The sequence below is a fragment of the Egretta garzetta genome, unplaced genomic scaffold (genome assembly GCF_000687185.1).
Source record: "Egretta garzetta isolate BGI_Z169 unplaced genomic scaffold, ASM68718v1 scaffold96, whole genome shotgun sequence".
In the NCBI taxonomy this organism is placed as follows: Eukaryota; Metazoa; Chordata; class Aves; order Pelecaniformes; family Ardeidae; genus Egretta; species Egretta garzetta.
This window is the reverse complement of record NW_009259965.1, coordinates 679,012-694,961: the sequence shown is the minus strand read 5'-3', so window position 1 is coordinate 694,961 and position 15,950 is coordinate 679,012. Positions and strand designations below refer to the sequence as shown.

Genomic DNA, 15,950 nt, shown 5'->3' with positions numbered 1-15,950 from the left:
GGTGAGTCTTGCGGCATGTGGTAGCCACAGAGTCCATTACTCACCCGTCCAGCAGCCAGCCTGCACAGATGAAGTTGGCCAGCTCTGGCATTCATAGTTGGACCTGTGGGTTTCATGGCAGTGGTGGCCACATGCTTCTGAATGGACAACCACGCTCTCAGGGTTACGTGCTCTGCTGTCACCTCCACTGTTGACCCCAAGATCTGGTCACAGCTCACAGCCTCTCTGATGAACAGCACAGCCCCTCCTAGCTTGGGCGGGCATTCCTCCATGAATTTTCTTTGAAAGGTCCCTCTGTCCTCTTCCCCACTCTCAGCTGCTGTTGCTGTCACTGCCACAGCAAGTTGTAGCCAGAACAGCCTGGCAGAGCCCACCAAGCCACAGCCAGCCGGAAGGGCAGGTCAAACACATCGGCAGGAACCACTGCCTGCAACCAGCGAGCAGCAACGTTGCACGTGGAGCTGTCTTGGCCACAGCAACACATCAGGACTTTGAAAAGTCCCGAGCAGTCCCTGACAATCAGGAGAACATGGGAAGCCAAACAGGGCTTGCAGAGTTTGATCTGCCAGATGTGCAATGTGGACCCTCCCGGCTATTTTCTCTTTCATATCCTATTGGTACCGTATGAGAGACTCCATGTGAATTAGGCCTGACTCACCCGTGGAAGAAAACCCTGCATGGGGAGGAAACAACTTGATCCAGTGACTGGTTCTATGTGGAAGCAGCAAAAGCCTGGCTTAACTTCCCTCCTCTGCTGTGACTCTTTGCATTCCTTCAATGCCATGTGACGTATTCTTGAATTCATGCCATGAGGGTTACCTCAGAAATGCAAGTACCTTCTTTATTTCTTAGAGTAAAGAAATACATGTTTGGAGGCAAAATGCAGGGAGTGGAAGTATCCCAGGTCTGCAGGTGGGCTGTTACTGGGGGGGTTGCCCACTGGGTTTGCACCCCCTGGGAATACGCTGGGCAGAACAAGCTTGGTTCCTCTGCAGCGACTCTGACCCCTGGCAAGTCAGCACCCAGGGTATTAAGTAGTGCCACTGGGTTTGTTTACTGATAAACTTGCTAAGATGTGAAATCTGTGTGAAGGGACAGCACATGGTTAAAGCTGATTTTATTGACATAGCTCAGCGGTTACAGGAGCCTCACAAAAGAGCAAAATCCCAGTCTCCTCTTCAGCTTAATCAGTGAATCTAAGAGCTGATTTTCATCCAGCTCCTGTTCTTTTTGTCCATCTAACCAATTGCTTTACAGCTGCATAGAGAACTCCTAAAGATGTTCTGATGAAGCGTCTTCTTTCTGTCTTTCGGATTTGCTGGGTCATGGAGCCCCTGTCATGCTGCCCTGGCACACGTGTGCCTGGCTGCCAGAGGTGACTCGGAGGGCAGACGACAGGGATGCACCTTGAGTGACCTGGCTCTGATCCAGGAGAACTGGACAGCCTGCCTCAGAGCCGGGGCAAAGCCTTGGGCAATAAGCCACACGCTGACCAAGCCCTGCTGGAGCCAACAGCTGGGCAAGCCCTGTGAGATGGCGTCACTGTGCGGAGGTGGCTCAGACCTGCGCTGTGGGCCAGGGCAGGCACCCTGGCATGACGCCGCATCCTCTGGCTTGCCCACTCCCTCCTACACCAGCGTAGGAAGTTTTCTCCCCAGCCCTGCCCTAATCGCTCATTCCTGGCCTCCGGCCACGGTTTGCTATTTCTGGTGTCTCTGGTACAAGTATCTGCAGAACTGCACTGTGAAATGAGCTGAGTTAAAAACCAGCAAGTGCAACCAAGTTTCTGGTTTCTTCTGAGGCACTGTTTTAAACCTCAGTCATGTTAGCATCTCATTTACAGTTGCTTCAACTTGGGGAGCTGGGGTGACAGCACAAGGGGACAGGGATGGGGACAGGATGGGTGGGAACCTCTTTGGTTGGCGTAGCTGGGAAAGCAACATCCCTACATCTCAGCCTTGCTGGAAGCTCTCTCTACTCTTCCTGGGCTCCCATCGCTTTGCTGGCAGATTCCTACATTGCTTGAAGGAGTTGCATTTCCCTTTAGGGAGTAAATGGTTTGTGTAGTTTGGCATTTACTCTGTCATGGCATATGTGGGACTATCATTAACAGGAATGACACATCCATCCAGCAGAGAATAATCTGCTTATTGGCTACATAGGAAAGCTGGGTATGTTAAATTGCAGGCAGTCAGTCAGCTTCATGATCTTGTTTTCCCTTTGATAAAATTAAGACTCATTTCAAAACAAGAAATTAATTTTCCCTCTTTTTATTCAGTGGGTGCCATAAATAAATACAAACCCGCCCCTTGCCAACTCATCGAGGTCTCCACTGTAAGCGATGTATCTATAGGAGCAGACATGCCATAGATGCCTTAGTGTAACACCATCTTCTGGCTTTGTTGGACTGATGACTTCTGAAGTGACGGACAGCCTGGGACAACATTTGTCTCAGCCCACACCCTATATTAACCCATGAACAGCTTTTCCAGGCTGAACTTCAGCATTCGAAATTTCTCTGCTGGAAAGCAGGAGAGCAAGGTGATTTGAAAGTAGGGTGAAAAAATGGAGTTGGATGATAGGTACTTGATTCCTAGAGGGATAAGTTACCACCAAGTATTTAGCTATTTTCAAGAAGAGAGTAAAATCTGGGTGCATTTCATCAGAAAATTGAGATCAGTTGTACTTAAGCCCATGTTACTCTTTTAAGAATTAAAGTTCTGGCTACACATTTGCATAAATAAGGGTGGGAAGTTCTTTGTTATGTATTTGAATAAACGAAACGGAAATACAGCTAGAGAACACGGGAACTAGGGAAAAGAGTCCCTGGGGATCCAACAGCAGTGAGGCTCAGGGCTATCATTTGAAGTGCTGCCTTCTCCGTTACACATTCGGCTGTACATCTACTGATGTATGGCAGCTGCTGTTTCTCGGTGTTTACAGCCCGTACACCACTGCATTGCTGAAACAGATTTTGAAGAGTGTGTGCAGTTGGCAGCTCCCGCATGCACAGCAGCGGCAGCAGCTAGGAGCAGACATGCCATAGATGCCTTAGTGTAACACCATCTTCTGGCTTTGTTGGACTGATGACTTCTGAAGTGACGGACAGCCTGGGACAACATTTGTCTCAGCCCACACCCTATATTAACCCATGAACAGCTTTTCCAGGCTGAACTTCAGCATTCGAAATTTCTCTGCTGGAAAGCAGGAGAGCAAGGTGATTTGAAAGTAGGGTGAAAAAATGGAGTTGGATGATAGGTACTTGATTCCTAGAGGGATAAGTTACCACCAAGTATTTAGCTATTTTCAAGAAGAGAGTAAAATCTGGGTGCATTTCATCAGAAAATTGAGATCAGTTGTACTTAAGCCCATGTTACTCTTTTAAGAATTAAAGTTCTGGCTACACATTTGCATAAATAAGGGTGGGAAGTTCTTTGTTATGTATTTGAATAAACGAAACGGAAATACAGCTAGAGAACACGGGAACTAGGGAAAAGAGTCCCTGGGGATCCAACAGCAGTGAGGCTCAGGGCTATCATTTGAAGTGCTGCCTTCTCCGTTCCCCATTCGGCTGTACATCTACTGATGTATGGCAGCTGCTGTTTCTCGGTGTTTACAGCCCGTACACCACTGCATTGCTGAAACAGATTTTGAAGAGTGTGTGCAGTTGGCAGCTCCCGCATGCACAGCAGCGGCAGCAGCGTTAGCAGACGATAGCACATGCGTTTTTGGAGGCAGCCGAAGCGCAAGCAGGGCTTCATTCGGTATTTGGCCATTCATTTCTCTCCAGCCCCACTCTCTCGGTTGTGCCAGTGAGACTATTTGTCAGGACCCACAGCGAACAGGACTGGAGACTTGATTTGTGTTAAAAACAACTGCCCATGCAATCAAAGTTATTTCTAGTGCAGGCTGCTTCGCCTTTTGGCCCCAAATCAGGAGCTGATGGAGCAAGGGGAGGTTTCTAAGGGGCAATGAATAGCAAGGGAAGAAGCCACTGCTGAAAGAAATGCGAGTCAAATAAATGACTGCCTGGGAAGACAGTCTGTCAGCCCTCCTGTATGTGCTTCACTGCTGTTTCTTCATGGACAAGGATGTTCGTCCTGAGTTGTGGCTGACCCTGAACTGCTGGTGGAGGTTACACATGAGGAACAACGACTGTTTAAGTACTTGAATTCACAACTGGGTTAATTAACAAATATTAAGGTATCGTTAAAAGTGCAAGAACTGAATTGAAGCTCCATTTGGTTGTCTCAAGGTCACAAAAGGACCTGGAGAAATCAAGATAAAGCGTGTTTCTCTCCCTACAGATTCCCACATTGCCATCCCCATCATTCCCACTGGATAAAGCTCTTCTCCCACTACTGGCCACTGAGCAGCTCTTGGCTGCTAAAAACCAATAAATCAGACCAGATGTGTAGGACCTACATCTGGGTTAGAATAACTCCCTCAGCCCCAGCAGCTCCCCTGGAGCCAGGGGACAAGTCTGAGGTGGAGGGGAACAAGACCCAGCTTCCCTGACCCCCCTCCCAACCCACCCGCAAACCCTGGGCGGGGGGGGGCTCAGGCTTCTCCCCAAGAGGAGCAGCTCAGCTCTGGTTGACTGGAAATGCACTGAGCTCATCCTAAAGCACAGGCAACCCACACACCAAGGGAATATCATCCTTGATATTTTGTTTAAACAATGGTTTCCTGTATAAGCCATGTATGCTATGGTTGTGTATGCTACAGCCCGATAATTAACAGCTCGTTGATTATGTCTGGGGTGGGTAATAAATACATTGTGTCCTGCCTCCTCCTCTCCCCATCCCAAATAAGGAGGCACTGGTAGCGCCTTTCAGGGCTGCCACCAGCTCCTAACACGGGCTGTCCCCAGCACAGGTTACACCGAAAGGGGATAAAACACGACCACGAGTACCTTAGTCCTCTCTCTGGCCCCCTGTCTCCATCCATCTTTCCAGTTTTTGACCTCCCATGGGGAAAGGAGCTGCAGCATAACTCCTTCCCTCTTTCCCCCAATCCCCATTCGACCCCAGGTCATTCCGGGGGGAGTGAGGGGGGGAAGCTGGAGCCAGGGTGGTCCCATCCGGCATCCCCCTGGCTGCCACAGCTGCAGCCCTTCACCCTGCAGGGGCAAAGCTGCTGGATGCTGCAGTGCGAAGCCAGGGGAATGGAGAAATTAGTGCCTTGCAAGAATTTGTATTAATATGCAACCTGGTTTCTTCAGTGTTTTCCTGAAAACGTTAATTACAAATGCTACCACTTCTATCGTCAATTTTGAAATAAAATATTTTTCCTGGAAAGCAATTTTCTGCCTGGCGTCAGGACAAGAAAGATCACCCACAAAGCAGAGGCTGCTTAGAGCTTCCGATTATGAGTAGTAGCTGTTCTTAATACAAGTAAGAGGTAGCATTCACGTAAAACCTTAGCACGGGAGCAGGATCAAGCTGAGAACATGAATGTTCTGCTGCGTAAAGAGTACTAGCCTGGCGCAGACTCATCCTGGCTCCTGCAGATGCCCAGTACAACTGGAAAAGATGAAGAGGGAAGATCTGATGAAGAAAGAATGGGGCTTTGGCTGGTGGGTGCACTGGATACAAGAAAGCTTCGCAGATATTGCTCCTTGTTCCCAGAGGAGAAGGAGCTCAGGGCTGCAGATGGCTTTGGGCAGTTTGCAATTGCAAGGGATCATATTTTATTTTTCGCTTGTGGCCAAGTCAGCTGTTGTATTAAAAAAATGGCCACGAGCAAAATCAGTGCTGGACACGGCCACAATACGGGGAAGAGGAACCATCGTGCAGTAGTACATCTGCTCCCCTGGCGCACAGCCCAGCACATTAACCAGCAGTGCTGGGGAAGAGGAGGGGAGGGGAGAAAGACCTACAGCCCCCAGAGGCTTTCCCGTTCTGGCAGCGAGTCTTTTTTGGGCAAAGTCTTCCCGTGATGCGTGAGTTTGTGCATCCCTGTGCAGCACACACTTAACCCAAGACATATGATTAAATGGTTTCCTGAACAGGGGCAACCTCAAGTGTGTGTTTATAGGCCTTTGTCCCAATCTCTTACCTGGGACCTGCAAAAGAGCAGGGTATAAGATGCTCAAGGGAGGGTGCGGGGGGATGCAGTTACCCGGCTGGCCAGCCTGTGCCGGCATACAGGGAGGTGGCCAAGCGGGGCCGGGAGGTCAGTCTGGGACCTTCCCCGAGGACACCCTGAGGCTGGCAGCCAGAGCAGCAGGACTCTACTCTTCTTCCGAGTACCAACCTTTCTTTGCCACAGGGAAGCAGATCCCACTGTGCTGCCTCATCCCACTTGCCCTACCAGCTGCTGGAGACAGCAGCCAGGGGAATACCAAAGGCAACGATTGGGGATCAGAAACCTCCTGACCCGCACCAGCCCCTTGCTAGAGCCGTGCGAGCTCTCACACGTGCTGGCAGTCCCCAGGGGACGTTAATCATAGGATGGGATTGGGGTCTTGCAGTCTAAGTGCTGAGGGAACTATTTCTTTGTCTGGATTTCTCTGCTGCTGCCACAGAGGGGGACAGGTCTCTGCCCAGGAGCCCTGGGCGCAGTCACTGTGTCAATATTTAATCATGGTAATTAGTAACAGGCTGGGTGGCTCAGGAATTCACAGCTCAGCATTTACCTCGATCACTTTACCCATCTTTTGGGCATGTAAGGGATATGTCCATGGCAGAGAGAAGCAAAGGCTGGTGTAACTGCCCCATTTTTTTTGGTAAAGGTTTCATTTACAGGCTTTCACAAATGCATCTTCCTTTTGCTCTGGTGGCATGTGATGCTGTAAACCTAGGAACAGAGGAACTGCCTTCCAGGTCAAACCAAAATATTTTTCTACCTAACCCATGGGCAGCTGCCCTTTGCTACCAGCGTTTTAAGGCTTTGAAATACCATGGACTGGTGGCAGTGCAGAAAGCAGCCTCTTTCCTGTGAAAACCGGAGTAAGGCAAGACCCTGCATGCCCCATGTAGCCCTATCCCCACACTACAGCAGAGCAGAACATGCATCCAGTTTTGTTGATCAATGCCCTGCACCTCTCCCAAAGGCATCAGCTACCAGGTCCTCTCTGTTTTAAGGTGCGAGGCTCAGCTGGCAGACTGGGGCTAGCTGCTTCCAAAACCTTTAGGAATTTCTGTTCAGGAGAGTTATAAATTAAGCTCTCCTTGGGGACATCGTAAATCAGATCCAAGGCTGCCCGCTTTGAATCAGCTTTCCAACACGGCAGAAGGACTCTCACTTGTGCACCTGAGCTAGGGCTCCAGGATACACTGATTCTTCAGCTCTGAAAGTTCAGATTAATAAGTGTAGTAAAATGAAAGCCAAATGCAAAGAGTTGCAAGTGGAACGGGCAATAAAATGCTGGTTAAATCTTGACATTGATAAATGTTTCTTTTTCCTGCAAAAGAGAAAGTGCAGAGGGGGAAACTAAAGGTCTGTAAAGTCATGAGTGATGTGGAGGAAGGGAAAAGGGTTTTCCCTTTCTCCTCCGATATGGGAGGTAAAGGCCATGAAAAGAAATCAGCAGGAGGCAGGTTCAAATAAGTGAAAGGTGTTTCTTCACCCAAAATGTACTTAAGTGGTAGAATATTTATTTAACACAGGAGGATGTGGGTGCCCAAAGTTTAGCTCAGCTTAGGCAAGTTTGTAGAAGAACAGATTTATGGGGGGACCAGAAATGGCTGTAGTGCCCCCCTATTGTCTTTTTAGCCCATTTTTCTTTTTAGCGGCAGAGGGGAAGCTGCATGCAGCCACCAGAACAGAAGCTGCATCGAGTCCTGAACGGGAGAGACTTGCCATCCAGGGAAGGAAAATTCTCTGTTCGTATAACAAACCAGTGATGGACTCACAACGTACATCTCCATCACATACTGAAGCCTCTTCTGTCAGCACTTACTGCACAACAGAAGATAGTTACTGGGTCAATGTCCCCTCCTCATCCATCCTCACCCTGCCCCATGTCTCCAGCAGGGCACTGGTCACACCACATCGGGTGTCTAGGTTATATGAGTGTTTGATAGGAGATGAAGGTTGGAGTTGGACACACCACTCACCAGCCTCAGCCCTAGAATCATAGAATAGAATCATAGAATAATTTAGGTTGGAAAAGACCTTTAAGATCACCAAGTCCAACCATTAACCTAACCCTGCGATCTCACCTCTAAACCATCTCCCTAAGCACCACATCTACCTGTCTTTTAAATACCTCCAGGGATGGGGACTGGACCACTTCCCTGGACAACCCATTCCAGAGCCTGACAACCCTTTCTGTGAAGAAATTTTTCCTAATGTCCATCCTAAACCTATAGAAATATAGAATATATTTCCCCAGAGATATGGAGCAGTGGGCAAGGTACTGGTAACACTGCTCCAAGACACATGGTAAACTGGGCTCCTGCTTTTTTAGAGTGCAAATACTGCAAAATATTACAAATACAGAGCAATCAGTTTCTCTCCTGCCCCTGCCCAAAGGCGCTGGCCCATGGGACCACGTACCAGGAGAAGGTCTATGGCACCATGGTGTCACAAAGGGGGCTGCAAGGCAGGGACTGTCCATTGGGGCCTGGTGCGAAGGGAACCAGCTACTTGGCTCCCTCCCCTTGCACATCTGTCCTGAGCTGTCTGTGACACCTGGCGAGATCCACCTACCACCATGGCACCGGCCTGCCCGCTGCCTTGCACCGTGCAGAGGATACTCAAGATATCCTTGCAACCTTTCTCTAATGCCTGTGTGCACATGCTAGTGTGTACGCATCAACTGCAGTCATGTAAATACCTGCGTATGTATTTTTATATAAACAGCTCTTTTGGGTCCGCTATTTTCCAAGGAGATGAGGATTTGGAAAGGGCCTTTTTTTTTCCCAAAGGAAGCAATTAGGTTGTCTACCTATTTTAACGAGGGCTGTATCCTGCTCTGCTGGCGATCAGTGAGAACAACTGCCACAACAGCTGAGCGGTGCAGCCGGCGAGCGTTTGGCTTAATAATTTTTTGACAGGTCTCTGTGGAACATTCATAAATAATTAACCCTGCTGGGGGCACGGGAGCCGGCGCATCGCTGCAGACCCGCAACAAAACAGACAACAAAACCCCAATCAAACCCCGAATCTTTTCTAATTAGCGGTGTGAAGCTTCCTACTAAACCAAGCTCAGAATAACAGAGCTTCTCATTCGTGCTGCAGAGGAGAAGGGGCGGCATTAGCATCCCCAGGGGCTCATCGGTGACAAGGGGAGGGAGGGGGAAATATCTGGAGCCCCAATGAGCGTGGACAGCAGGAGGTGAGTGAATAGGGAGCTTCACTCGGTGCATGACAGCTGCAAGGCTCCACGTCCCCTCCGCTCCCCACAGCAGTGCCTCCCGGAGCTTTTGTTTCTCTGCAGCCAAGATGACAGCCTTGAGCGTCTTTTCACCGGGGTACGTCTTCCTTCCAGACGTGGATGCTGCGCACGTGGGATCAAGCATTGTCAGAGCCTGCCAAACAACAGGGCAATAGGGGAAAATAAAATAAAAGGTGGCTTTCTTCAAATCCAGACTTTCTCATTTCCATGTGATCTGGCTTCTAATGACAGCAGTTTACCAGACTGAACCACTCCCTGGTGCTTGAAGGGAGAAGGAAATAGTCCAGAAATATCCCTGTGTGGGCAATGATTAGAAAAAAAAAGTCTGCCCTCTCAATGCAAATGGAAATCGGTGCCAAGGGAGCAATAGGCTCCCAGCTGTCTGGGTTGTGCTTTCTCATCCCCATCTTGCCACCCTTGCGCGCGTCAGCACCCTTCCTGCGTGCTGACTTGGCGCTGGGGCTGTCATCACACCGCTGTGACCTCTCGGGGCTCAGTGCTGCACCTCCTGGCCTGGCACTGCCTGCGTGAGAGGTGGCGGGGCCGCGCTCGGCCACGCATCGTGCCGCAGCACAGCAGAGAGACGTGGGAGTCGGAGCTGACATGCCTCTACGACATGCCTGGGTTTGCTTTGCCCTGGATGGTTTCTGAACTCCACTTCTGAACCCCGCTCCAGCAATAGCAGAAAAGCACCCATGGAGGACTCTGGGTGCATTTCTGAGTGAGCCAAGGTCCCAATTTAGCGTGACATACAGCCTTCATCACCTAGCAGACTTCTTAAGCCTTCAAATGCTCGGATAGCTGCTTTGCTTTTGTCTGGAGCAAACTGAAAGCTTCTGGTTGGGCTGGGATGCAGGAGGGTGGTTTGAGAACTGGCTGCAACTCTGAGGCTGAGAACTCCTCCAGATAGCCTGCAGGCTTTCCTCTGAACCCCTGCCGCCTGCATTCCCATGGCTTTTCCCTGCTTTTCACACAGTTCTCTAAAAGCAACCTCCTCTTGCCTGTTCACATCCCGCCTCTGATCTGGAAGGGAGGCTGAGCACAAGTCGCTTTAGTTCTGTGGCTCGTGGTCTTCAGAAGTTCTGCAGAAAGACTGACGGGTGACAGTTCCAGACCCCACCTGCATGGATGATACCATGCTGCAGTGAAAAAAGGCAGAGACTCGATTCACACCGATAAGGGAGTGTCGTACATTAGACATCGTGAGCATCACAGTGCTGCGCCCTGCATTTGGCATCGAACAGCACACCGAGAAAAACCCACTTGATATATTTCAGTAGTTCAGGGGAAAGCAATGACCCAGGAGGGGAGGGGTGTCTAGATAACACCACCGGTGAGAAAAGACTGTACAAATGGACAGTGCTAAGTGAGACGAGAAAGAAGAACAGACGATTGAGAAGAATGAGGACCACAGCCCTCAAAGATGCTGCTGCTGATGGGCAGGGAATAGTCCTTCCACCACAGGCAGGACAAGGAGAAGTGAACTTAAACTGCAGCAAGGGAGACTTAGACCAGAAAGTTAAGTTTCCTAACTTTAGGCATTGTGAGACACTGGAGGAGATTGCCTGGGGTGCTTATCGAATCTCTGTGGCTGAAGGTTTCTAAGAGCAGGCTAGGAAAACGCCTGTCAAAAATGGTTTACATCTAATTGATTCTGCCTTGGAGCAGAAGGACAGACTAGATGACCACTAAAGGCCTGAGGCAGTCCTATTTCCTGAGTTGCTTTTAAATGTGCTAATGATCTAAACAGTTCATAAGAACTAGGTATTTGTTTTTAATATCTAGCATACCTGGCATGTTTGGCATGCTCTTAACCATGGTCTGGCTACAAACAGAAACTTCTCTTTCAGTCAGCTAGCAATGTCCCAAGACAATCATCTGTATTAAAAATGCCATTCATGGCATGTATTTTTAAGAGCAGCATATTCATCAGGTTACCAGCCAGCCAGCTTCAGGAGCACACAAAACCCCTGGCTCACACATTTATGAAACCTGTGTTACCATGTCCTCCTTAAATTAACAAAGATCTGTGATTTATGACAATAAACAGCCTTGATTAGACTTGACCAGGGTTGGGAGCGCTTACACGAGCAGGTAAGGTGTCAGGTCAGCGGTGTTGGGAACCCCCAGCACAGGCTGGAACAAGCACCAGGGGCACTCCGCTCTGGGGATTTCCAGTTACTTTCCAGTACAGCGTGAGCTAGCCTGGCTTGGCCTACTGTACTCAGCAGAAACAGACAGGTGCGGATGAGGCAACACGCTAAAATCCGCCGCTAACCTGACACCCATGGAAAAAAAGGACAGAAAGATACCTGCTTCCTGAGGATGGAGCACACCACAAGCTGCGATGGCGTGCCTACCTGTGGGTGGCAGGCGAGCCTCCATACAGAGTGCTTTTGTAGCAGCTGTCAACCAGTTCTTCATGCAACCTGCAAAAAATATCTGGTTTCCATTAACCCCTGCGGTGCAGGACTTGGGGTGTCAGCAGAGGAAAACCTGCTAGGAAAACCTTGTCACTACATAGGTTCTCCCCCCCACCATGCTCTCCTGTAAGACAGATCTAAGTAACAGCCCCTTCACATTGCTTACCCAGACTGTTTCAACTCCAGCACCACCTACAAGACATGGAGAAGAAGGTAGGAAGCTGGGGCAAAGCTGCCCAGGTTCGCAGCTCAGGCCAAGGGGCAGAGCCTGCAGGCTGTGCATTGGGTGCGGGTCAAACTCCCATTTTGTCCGTTGTTTTGTCTGCTCTGCTAAGAACCAACTCTAAGCACAGCCCTGCCTAGCTCCCGACTGCTTGTGAACAGCCCGTGCTGTCCATGTGCCTCAATGTATCAGGTACACTGGGGACTCCAACCAGCCATGGACAGCTAAATTCATCAGATGCCCTTGCAGGGGAGTCAGGTCTGGAGGGTGGCTGTGAGGCAAAGTGGTCCTGGCCACAAAGACCAGAGCTTCAGTCCATATTCCCTGTAGTTGAAGGAGCTTATTGAAGTCACTTCTGTGGGGAAAAGCATAGGAGAAGACCAAAACACAGGTGGTTTGCCACAGATTACTACTTCTTGTGAAAGGATCTCAAGGGCAGACCTGTAGGCTCAGTGTACCTAAGTCAGATGGGCTACAGAGATCCAAGGAAGAGATGGCCAGGACTTCTCCTGAACAGCAGTCACAAGCATCCCTCTGGCAGGCTAAAGCACACAGTACAGCTGGTCTATGAACCTCCTCTTCCCAGCCACAGCTCCTGGAGTCCCATCAGAGAGCCCCACCAGATGGCTTGTGGGGCCAGCCCGCTCCCGCCATGTGTGTGGACCCTGCAGGAATGTGAGGCAGAGAAGCACACACAACTGTAGGGGAAATGATCTGCCATGCTGGTGATGCAGAATGAAGAAAGCCATATCTCTGCTATACAAAAAAGATGTGGACAGGTTGGAGGGGGTCCAGAGAAGGGCCACCAAGATGATCAAAGGACTGGGAAGCCTGGCGTATGAGGATAGGCTGAGAGAACTGGGTTTGTTCAGCCTTGAGAAAAGGAGGCTTAGAGAGGATCTCATCTCCATGTACCAGTACCTAACGGGTAGCTACAAAGAAGATGGAGACTCCCTTTTTACAAGGAGTCATCACATGGAGAGGACAAGGGGTAATGGATACAAGTTACTCTTGGGGAGATTCCGACTGGACATGAGAGGGAAATTTTTCACAATGAGAACAGTCAACCATTGGAATAATCTCCCCAGGGAAGTGTTTGACTCTGCCGCATTGGACACTTTTAAGACTCAGCTGGACAGAGTGCTGGGCCATCTTGTCTAGACTGTGCTCTTATCTAGAAAGGTTGAACCAAATGATCCTTGAGCTCCCTTCCAACCTAGGACTCTATGATTCTATGATTCCAAAACCATGCGGTGAGTAGGATCGTTCTAAGCTCTGCCCTAAGTCTCCTTTTGTCGGGACCGCCCTGGCAGGATGGATCAGGGATTCTGTGGCAACCCAATTTAAATAAAAAAATGTATAGAGTAAGTCTGAAAATTAATACACAGTTCAGAGCCCTCCGTGCGGGTCTGGGGCTCGCTTCTGACAAGCTTACACTAAGAAGCAATTAACTTTGAAAATGACCCTATTGGACCAAGAAAGCAAGGCAGAATTTTCTGTCTGACAGCCATTTCAGGCAATTTCAGTTCTTTTACACTAGTTCAAAATATTCTGTTTTTCATCTGCTATTATTGTGGCTTTCCTCAAAACAGTGTGCAACCTTGAAGTTCCCAGGCTTTGGGGATTTTGGGAGGATACAGATGAACTCATTAGCAGGAACAAAATGATCAGTGACTGAAATTTGCATAGACATTTAAATGGCTACTTTTAGGTTTTCACTAAAAGCAGGAGAACAGTTTCCTTCTGAAGTTATTGCTTGAAACTGCCTTGCACTCTGGAAAACAACTTGCTGGCAATTCGCATTGAGTTTTCTTCATGCTATGGTGTCTAGTTTGAAAAAAACATAGGTAAAACTTCAGCAAATGCCTTGTTCCCACTCACTCACACTGGCTCCTGAGCTTCTCTCTTGCTGAAAGCTTTAGCTTCTTGGTGTCTTTTTCCACATCCCAGTCATTCAGCAAGGTATGGAGGCTTTGGTGGTTGCCAGCAGAGCACAGAAATAAGGTGAAGTGTAAGCCTTTGGTAAAGGAAAGGAGACAGATGCATTAGTTACCTGCCAGAATGGAAAATTACTGAGGGTATGTCTGACCCAGCTCAGAACCACGGTGTTTTGCACCATGGAGGTGCAACGCCTGCACCAGCACTCAAGCTTGGTTCACCGGCTTATTGCGGAAAGGATGGAAATAATAGAAAAGGCGATTGCAATCTCACACCCTTCTGTTGCTGGGAGCCCTGGCTGGTGCAGCGCAGGATGAGCTCCTCTGCCTCCATCGCAGCATGCTGGGATGAGCTGCGCTGAGCAGCTCCGAGTTCACTTGTGCTCTTACAGGGCGGTGCTCACGATATAGATTCACCGGTTGCCGACAGCAATCGGGTCCAGCATGTGGACTGAGCTTTGAGGACACCTTGGGATGATACGCTCCAATGTCCTTATCACATTAATAGAATTACAGTTCCTGAATAGGTGCATGTAATATTTCCAGTGGATAAGACAATGCATGATACATGCAATTATGCCCATTGAATACATGCATACTTATTAACTACACATTGGTTATGTGTATGTTGGCTCTACTTTTGATGAGATACACCATGATTAAGTAGCAAAGGCTACATCAGTGATACGGAGGCATACACCTGGGTAGTCATGGGACTGCAAATCACTGGCTGGTGAGCCATCACAGGTTGCTCAGCACACATGGGAAGGCAGCAAACACGAAGATTTCTCCCCGTACAAGAACTATACTCCTCATATAACCATTTCTGGGTCCCCCAGGACACACACAGAAACAGCTAAGTGAATGGTCAGTTCTCTATCTAAAACAGAATGAAGTTGAGGAAAAATAAAATCACACCACCCACCACTTGTAAGGCTCCACACGTTCAAGGGCACTGGGATCTGGCAGCTCTGCTAAACCGAAGGGCCTTTCGTGCCACTTCATGTATACGTGTGAACTGCACCTCCATGAACTTGTCCTTTAGGAGCAAGTCAGATGAACGAGAGTCCAATATCAGAGCTAATGCCCCTTTGAATTGTTGCTTTGCCTTTGTGGGCTTCTGTCTCTGCATTATCAGAATCTCTTCCGCGAAGCTTTATTGTAATTGGTAATGAAGAACTAAGAGGCAAAAATTTCTGTTCAAGGATTGAGTAGTTAAAAAAAAAAATACTTCCCTGGGTACTGGAAAATCAAATAGAAGACTGCAGGGCAGAAGGGCTAATTAAAAAAAAAAAAAAAAAAAAGCCTGCTTTACTATGAAAACCCTTGAGGGGAGATAAAAGCTGAAGGGAAGTGCATGCCTGAATAATAAGGCCTTAATGGGTTTGGGTCCATGTCTAATACAAAGCATTGATTTTGGCTGCTTGATGAAGTTAGTTATATGATTAGAAAAATCTAATTTAAAGGGACACTGCCCCCTAAGATCACTGTTGAGGAAGTCTGTATCGCTGTCATAAGTAACTACCAATTTTTTTGAAAAATAAAAGAGACTAGGGTGAAAAAAAAATCCTTTGGGTAATCACTTTATTTCATACAGCTGGCAGAATTAGTGGTATGGCTTGGCTTCTCTCTTTGCTGTGTCCACTGCTTGCATGCTTTGGTCTCCCAGCAGCTCATTGGCAGTAGAAGGTGGCTGAAGAAGTATAATATAAAAAATAATAGGAAGACGTGACTGCAATAGATAGAAGCCAAGGACAGGAGGCATTTCCATAAGATATTTTAAAGACTTTATTTGAAATTGGGCTATTTCCAGTTTGAGAGTGCCCACTTAAGTAGGTGGGAATTAGAAACATGACATTAGAACATTTGAAACAAAATGCATTGTTTTATATAGAAATGACAGATCAGGAGTGAGACTGGGCCACTGACACACCTCAAGATATTAAGAACAGTGCTTGACTCATGTAACTTTAGGCATTAGAATATAAATGTCTTTATCTGAGCTCACGGTTTGAACTTCC

At 48.4% G+C, this 15,950-nt stretch overlaps 1 protein-coding gene across 1 annotated transcript in view; it reads left to right on the top strand.

Moving 5' to 3' along the window:
• ZNRF2 (zinc and ring finger 2) overlaps positions 1 to 15,950 on the top strand; it is a 107,864-nt gene that overhangs the window by 3,055 nt on the left and 88,859 nt on the right. The window lies entirely within an intron of this gene.